Here is an 8,690-nt window from a genome sequence, read left to right on the forward strand (position 1 = left end):
CATCCAATGTTCTATCATAACATGTCTTTAGCGCTGCTGGTGGTGTTCTGACAAATAAGCGCATATGGCTGTTCCCTCAAAGTGAGGCCGCCTAACTTTCATTAAAATGAACAAGTCATAGATCTCTGATGACTTTGCACCCCAGTCGCAGATTGGGCAGACTAGGCGATGTTGTTTTTTTTAGTAGACATGAGCAAATATTTCAATGTTCGGTTCGGATTACCATTGCCAAATATGCAATATTCAATGATTTATTCATTGAATATTCACCGAACATAGCCAAACGCCATTCAAGTCAAGAGGAGGCAAAAACAAATGCATGCACAGCACCTTCTAACGGCCCCAAAAGCTGCCAAAGCACGTCAAGTTAGGAGGAGTCACCGGGAAAATGGCCTCAATTCACCCACAGTACAAATTGTAGCATGGCATGGCAGCAATCAGCCATGCATGAGGTATCAGGGTTTGCTCCAGCATTTACAGATTTCAACTGAACTTCGAAGTAAGACAAGGTAGGGATTGGTGTAGGCCTTCTGTGCTGGGAGCCCTGATACCACATGCAACAGCTCCACCTACTTTCATGCTCAGCCACAGTCAGGTGGCACAAATATCAGTTTTGTAGACTAATATTGTCAGAGAACTGTAAGGATAGCAACAATGGTAGTTGACTCAAAGGAAGTGGAGGCCTGACGACCTTGGAGGCCTACTGCTACAGGCAACATGCATGAAGGAGATCCAACCCGGAGTCTACATATTTACAAAAATTAGTGGCAGACACCAACAAAGTGGCATCAATTGCAATACAGTAGAGCTAGTATAGTGGGGACCGACACCTCTTCCACTACAGCCAACCCAGCAGATGTAAAATTAACGGGCAAGGTGTTGGAACCACTGTGCCACATCCCTCGAAAAGCCTGGAGGGGCGTAATTAGGTGGCTTACCAAATCTCAACTTGGACATGTGGCAGCAGGCGAAAGCTGCAACCCAAAGAGGGGCAAAGAGGTGGCACCAGGTGCTACTCCAAGGCTGACCTACAGATGGTGGCAGCTGACCCCTACAGTGGGAAGGCTGCTACAGCCCAATGGAGCAACAAAGGAAGCAGGCTGGCACTGTAGGGACACTGGAACCATGTGTGCAGATGAGACCGGCTGAAGAATAGAAAAGCACTGGCAGGTGTGGGCTGGACCAGATGTTAGACAGATAGGCATGGGCAGATGCGATCTGGACTGGCTAATGGACAGAAGAGCACAGACAGGTACAAGCAGACGGGAACAGAAAGGTATGAGCAGATGGGTACGTGTTAGACAAGCAGATCTGACAACTAGCAAACATGCAAGGCAAACTAACAACGTAGCTCAGAAACATTCCATATTGGAGGAGAAGCCTTAAATAGAAGGTGTTGCCCAGCTATAGGCTGGGAAAGCCTTATGTTGATGCAGGTGGTCCCTTTAAGAGGGAGGGAGCACACGTGCACACTAAGCATAGTGCCTACAACTGAACCTTTGGGGACACTGACACATAGGAGGCAAGATGTGGAGGTGGTGTGTTAGTGGGAGACACTGAATTTCTTGACTGTTAGGTATGAGGAGATACAACAAAGTGCAAATTCTGAAATGGCAACAGATCAAAAAGAGAGAATGGTCCATGGTGCCAAAGTCAGATGCCAGATCCAGGAGGAGGACAAATTTGTGTCGCTTTCATTTGGTGGATAGCAGGTCATTGGTGACTTTAGTGAAAGCAGTATCAGTGGAATGGTGCAGTCTGAAACCAAATTATAAGGAGTCAAAGAGGGAGCATGAGGAAAAGTGGGAGGACATTTCAAAATGGATGTGTTATTCCAGTAGTTTGGAGGCATAGGGGAGAAATGAGATGGGGAGATAGCCAGACACAGATGATGAGTAAAGGGTGGGCTTTTGAAGATGGATGTGATCAAGGTACATTTCAGTCAGGAGGTGTAGACATCAGTTGTTAGTGACAGGTTGAAGAGGTGGGTTAGGCTTGGGATGAAGACTGTGGTAAGGTTTGGAATGTGGAGGGACGTTATTGGGTCAAGTTTACAGGTGGAAAGGCAAAGTCTTTAGCTCAGATGAAAGGAGTAGGTGGAGTCGCTTGTGGACTGAGGACAGAATTGAAAGTACTTAATTGCTGTTTAGGATTGTGAGACAGGTAGGATATGAGGGATGAGAAATCAGTTTGTTTTGTTGCATTGAGCAATTGTGCAGAATTAATTTCTGTTACTGGATGGGCTACTCCACTCCCTTTCTTTGGCAGTCGCACAGCGGTATGCTTTGTAGATGAGGGCCAGATAGAACATGTGCTTGAGTAGATGGCAAGAGCTGTATCAAGTTGCCTCTGCTACTCTTCCTCCACCCTAACATCACACACAGTACAGTCCCACTGGTGACACCCCAATTACAGTTGTTTTCCCCCACATCACAACTTTCCAACCACCCAACTGACTGTTGGGGACAACAGATGGCAGTGTCTGCAGATCTGTTCACACATTGTATGCCATGGGTATCGGAAGTGTACTCCAAAGATTCACAGAGTCAAGAGGAGGAAATCATCTGAACTGATGGCCACATTTTTCTCAGTTTGATTCAGGGCCAGACGAAGTTGGGTCCTAGCATAATCCAAACCCTCATCAACAGACGTTAACCACGTTGAGTGAAGGTGATCTATTTGTGACAAGACTCAGATATTTGAGGTGCTTGTGGACTGTACAGTGCCATCATGGTAGGAAGAAGAGGAGGGTGACTCTCAGGGGGTGGGATGGGAGAACAGAGATGATGACAATGAGGCAGTAGATCACACTTGGTGCAAACCCAGAGGCATGCAGCTGAGCAGCTCAGCAGAGGAGGAGGAGGAAAACAAGGGAGTTATGTAAAAAGAGTCATGCAATCATGACAAGCAATGCATCCTGAGACCTAACTCTGGCAATGGACATCAGCATTTGCAGTTCAGCAGTTGCCTAGCTTGGGCTTTTTTTTAGACTGGCAAAAATCTAAAAAATTCACTTTATCTGTCAACCACATTGTAGAGTTATAAAAAAAGAAATAACTTGTGTACTACATGCATAAACTGGCACATTCGCAATCAAGATGTGTTAGTCTAGGAATGTCACTGTGCTTAATTGCAGTTTAGCAGTCCTCACCAACTGCCCTCCACCTCATCAACCGCATCTTCTGATACTCCTTCCTCACTGTGACAAGTTTTTTGACACAGATTTCCAGCCACAGAACCTCCACTTGTTCACCCCCTACAGTTGGGGCGACTGTGAGCCTGTCAGCTGATATGGAAGAGGACATGCCTGCTGTTTTTGACTGATCTTACATACTAAGCACACTCCATCTTTCTCTATCCACCATAATATCTCCGCCTGCACCTCTCTAACAGGCCAGCAGCTTGTCGTGTTCAACCTACTACAACATCTGTCAGCACAGCTGCCAACCCTCGCTTGCGCAGTTGTTCTCACATAAATATTCTTTCCTTCTACACATGGCAAATGTAACAGCTTGTACTTTACCATCTTCAATCTACAGGGTGGGCCATTTATATGGATACACCTGGGTGGGCCATGTATATGGATACACCTAAATAAAATGGGAATGGTTGGTGATATCAACTTACTGTTTGTGGCACATTAGTATATGGGAGGGGGAAAACTTTTAACTCCTTCACCCCCAAGGGTGGTTTGCACGTTAATGACCAGGCCAATTTTTACAATTCTGACCACCGTCCTTTTATGAGGTTATAACTCTGGAACCCTTCAACGGATCTTGGTGATTCTGACACTCTTTTCTCGTGACATATTGTACTTCATGTTAGTGGTAAAATTTATTCGATATAACTTGTGTTTATTTGAGAAAAAATGGAAATTTGGCCAAAATTTTGAAAATTTCGCAATTTTCCAAATTTGAATTTTTATGCCCTTAAATCACAGAAATATGTCATGCAAAATACTTAATAAGTAACATTTCCCACATGTCTACTTTACATCAGCATGATTTTGGAACCAACATTTTTTTTTGTTAGGGAGTTATAAGGGTTAAAAGTTGACCAGCAATTTCTCATTTTTACAACACCATTTTTTTTTTAGGGACCACATCTCATTTGAAGTCATTTTGAGGGGTCTATATGATAGAAAATAACCAAGTATGACACCATTCTAAAAACTGCACCCCTCAAGGTGCTTAAAACCACATTCAAGAAGTTTATTAACCCTTCAGGTGTTTCACAGGAATTTTTGGAATGTTTAAATAAAAATTAACATTTAACTTTTTTTCACACAAAATTTATTTCAGCTCCAATTTGTTTTATTTTACCAAGGGTAACAGGAGAAAATGGACCCCTAAAGTTGTTGTACAATTTGTCCTGAGTACGTTGATACCCCATATGTGGGGGCAAACCACTGTTTGGGTGCATGGCAGAGTTTGGAAGGAAAGGAGCGCCATTTGACTTTTCAATGCAAAATTGACTGGAATTGAGATGGGACGCCATGTTGTGTTTGGAGAGCCCCTGATGTGCCTAAACATTGAAACCCCCCACAAGTGACACCATTTTGGAAAATAAACCCCTTAAGGAACTTATCTAGATTTGTGGTGAGCACTTTGAGCCAACAAGTGCTTCACAGAAGTTAATAGTGCAGAGCCGTAAAAATAAAAAATCATATTTTTTCAAAAAAATGATTTTTCGCCCCCAATTTTTTATTTTCCCAAGGGTAAAAGACGAAATTAGACGAGAAAAGTTGTTGGGCAATTTGTCCTGAGTATGCTGATACCCCATATGTGGGTGTAAACCATTGTTTGTGCGCATGGCAGAGCTCGGAAGGGAAGGAGCGCCATTTGACTTTTCAATGCAAAATTGACTGGAATTGAGATGGGATGCCATGTTGTGTTTGGAGAGCCCCTGATGTGCCTAAACATTAAAACCCCCCACAAGTGACACCATTTTGGAAAGTAGACCCCCTAAAGAACTTATCTATATGTGTGTTGAGAGCTTTGAACCCCCAAGTGTTTCACTATAGTTTATAACGCAGAGCCGTGAAAATAAAAATTATTTTTTTTTTTCCACAAAAATTATTTTTTAGCCCCCAGTTTTGTATTTTCACAAGGGTAACAGGATAAATTGGACCCCAAAAGTTATTGTACAATTTGTGCTGAGTATGCTGATACCCCATATGTGGGGGTAACCACTGTTTGGGCGCATGGCAGAGCTCAGAAGGGAAGGAGCGCCATTTGGAAAGCAGACTTATATGGATTGGTCTGCAGGCGTCACATTGCATTTACAGAGCCCCTGATGTACCCAAACAGTAGAAACCCCCACAAGTGACCCCATATTGGAAACTAGACCTTCCAATGAACTTATCTAGATGTGTTTTGAGAACTTTGAACCCCCAAGTGTTTCACTACAGTTTACAACGCAGAGCCGTGAAAATAAAAAAATCTTATTTTTCCCACAAAAATGATATTTAGCCCCCCAAATTTTTATTTTCCTAAGGATAAAAAGAGAACTTGGACCCCAAGAGTTGTTGTCCAATTTGTCTTGAGTACGCTGATACCCCATATGTTGGGGTAGACCTCTGTTTGGGCGCACGGGAGAGCTCGGAAGGGAAGGAGCACTGTTTTACTTTTTCAATGCAGAATTGGCTGGAATTGAGATCGGACACCATGTCACGTTTGGAGAGCCCCTGATGTGCCTGAACAGTGGAAACTCCCCAATTCTACCTGAAACCCTAATCCAACAACACCCCTAACCCTAATCCCAATGGTAACCCTAACCACACCCCTAACCCTGACACACCCCTAATTCTAATCCCAACACTAATCCCAACCGTAAATGTAATCCAAACCCTAACCCTAACTTTAGCCCCAACCCTAACACTAACTTTAGCCCCAACCCTAACCCTAACTTTAGCCCCAACCCTAACCCTAACTGTAGCCCCAACCCTAAACCTAACTTTAGCCCCAACCCTAACCCTAACTTTAGCCCCAACCCTAACCCAACCCTAACCCCAACCCTAACCCTAGCCCCAACCCTAACCCCAACCCTAACCCTAGCCCTAACCCTAACACTAGCCCTAATGGGAAAATGGAAAAAAAAAATTGTTTTTAATTTTATTATTTTTCCCTAACTAAGCGGGTGATGAAGGGGGGTTTGATTTACTTTTATAGCGTTTTTTATATTGGATTTTTATGATTGGCAGCTGTCACACACTAAAAGACGCTTTTTTATAGCAAAAAAGTTTTTGCGTCTCCACATTTTGAGACCTATAATTTTTCCATATTTTGGTCCACAGAGTCATGTGAGGTCTTGTTTTTGCGGGACAAATTGACGTTTTTATTGGTAACATTTTCAGACACGTGACAGTTTTTGATCACTTTTTATTCCGATTTTTGTGAGGCAGAATGACCAAAAACCAGCTATTCATGAATTTCTTTTGGGGGAGGCATTTATACCGTTCCGCGTTTGGTAAAATTGATAAAGCAGTTTTATTCTTTGGGTCAGTACGATTACAGCGGTATCTAATTTATATCATTTTTTTATGTTTTGGCGCTTTTATACGATAAAAGCTATTTTATAGAAAAAATAATTATTTTGGCATCGATTTATTCTGAGGACTATAACTTTTTTATTTTTTAGCTTATGATGCTGTGTGGCAGCTCTTTTTTTGCTGGACAAGATGACGTTTTCAGCGGTACCATGGTTATTTATATACGTCTTTTTGATCGCGTGTTATTCCACTTTTTGTTTGGCGGTATGATAATAAAGCGTTGCTTTTTGGTTAGTTTTTTTTTTTTCCTTACGGTGTTCACTGAAGGGGTTAACTAGTGGGACAGTTTTATAGGTTGGGACGTTACGGACGCAGCGATACTAAATATGTGTACTTTTGTTTTTTTTTTAGATTAAGAAATGTATTTATGGGAATAATATAAATTTTTTTTCTTTATTTAGGAATTTTTTTTTTTTTTTTTGTTTTTACACATGTGGAATTTTTTTTTTTTACCTTTTTACTTTGTCCCAGGGGGGACATCACAGATCGCTGATCTTACAGTTTGCATAGCGCTCTGTGAGATCGGCGATCTCACTCATCGCTGCAGGCTTACAGAGCTGCAGCTGCAGCCTGCTCCTGACCTGGAAGTACTCCCTGCAGGACCCGGAGGCAGCCCCGCAGCCATTTTGGATCCGGGGCCTGCAGGGAGGAGACGCTCGGTACAAGGTGAGTACATTCCCTTGTACCGATCGTCTCAGGGAAGCACGCAGGGAGCCCCCTCCCTGCGCGATGCTTCCCTGTACCGCCGGCACACTGCGATCATGTTTGATCGCAGTGTGCCGGGGATTAAGGTGCCGGGGGCGGTCCGTGACTGCTCCTGGCACATAGTGCCGGATGTCAGCTGCGATAGGCAGCTGACACCCGGCCGCGATCGGCCGCGCTCCCCCCGTGAGCGCGGCCGATCGCTATGACGTACTATCCCATCGGTGGTCATACGGGCCCACCCCACCTCGACGGGATAGTACGTCCAATGTCAGAAAGGGGTTAAAGATGAGTGGTGACCATGGTGGCCATTTTGAAGTCAGCCATTTTTTAATGCAACTTTATAAATGGCCCACCCAGAAGCATCCATATAAATGGCTCACCCTGTACTACTAATAATAACCTTTATACTGTGTACAGCATATATATATATATATATATATATATATATATATATATATATATATATATATATATATATATATATATATATATATATATATATACTAGCTGTACTACCCGGCTTCGCCCGGGTTAATGACTGCTGTTAGAAAAATAGAATGTGTTAACAAAAATTTATTCTGCACACAAAAACCACAAAACAAATAGAAATGTAATTATAAAAAGGCAAAAAATAAGCTAATAGAAGAATTTCACAACATATATTAGCTTTGTTATACTGAGAATGTCTTTGTTGCCTATATTAACCAATCAGAGCTCAGGTTAATTAACTGTAGCAAAATAGAAGCTGAGCTGTGATTGGTTGCTATTGGCAGCCTGATAAATCCCCAGCCAACAGGAAGCCCTCCCCCCTGGCAGTATATATTAGCTCACACATACACATAATAGACAGGTCATGTGACTGACAGCTGCCGTATTTCCTATATGGTACATTTGTTGCTCTTGTAGTTTGTCTGCTTATTAATCAGATTTTTATTTTTGAAGGACAATACCAGACTTGTGTGTGTTTTAGGGCGAGTTTCATGTGTCAAGTTGTGTGTGTTGAGTTGCGTGTGGCGACATGCATATAGCGACTTTTGTGAGATGAGTTTTGTGTGGCGACATGCGTGTAGCAACATTTTGTGTGTCGAGTTGCATGTGACAGGTTAGTGTAGCAAGTAGTGTTGAGCATTCCGATACCGCAAGTATCGGGTATCGGCCGATACTTGCGGGTATCGGAATTCCGATACCGAGATCCAATACTTTTGTGGTATCGGGTATCGGTATCGAAACAACATTAATGTGTAAAAGAAAGAATTAAAATAAAAAATATTGCTATACTCACCTCTCCGACGCAGCCTGGACCTCACCGAGGGAACCGGCAGCGTTCTTTTCTTAAAATGCGCGCTTTTCCTTCCTTCCGTGGGCGGCACGTGACCAATCAGAAGCCGTGACGTCACGGAAGGAAGGAAAAGCGCGCATTTTAAGCAAAGAAGGC

The sequence above is a fragment of the Ranitomeya variabilis genome, chromosome 1, assembly GCF_051348905.1.
Source record: "Ranitomeya variabilis isolate aRanVar5 chromosome 1, aRanVar5.hap1, whole genome shotgun sequence".
NCBI lineage: Eukaryota > Metazoa > Chordata > Amphibia > Anura > Dendrobatidae > Ranitomeya > Ranitomeya variabilis.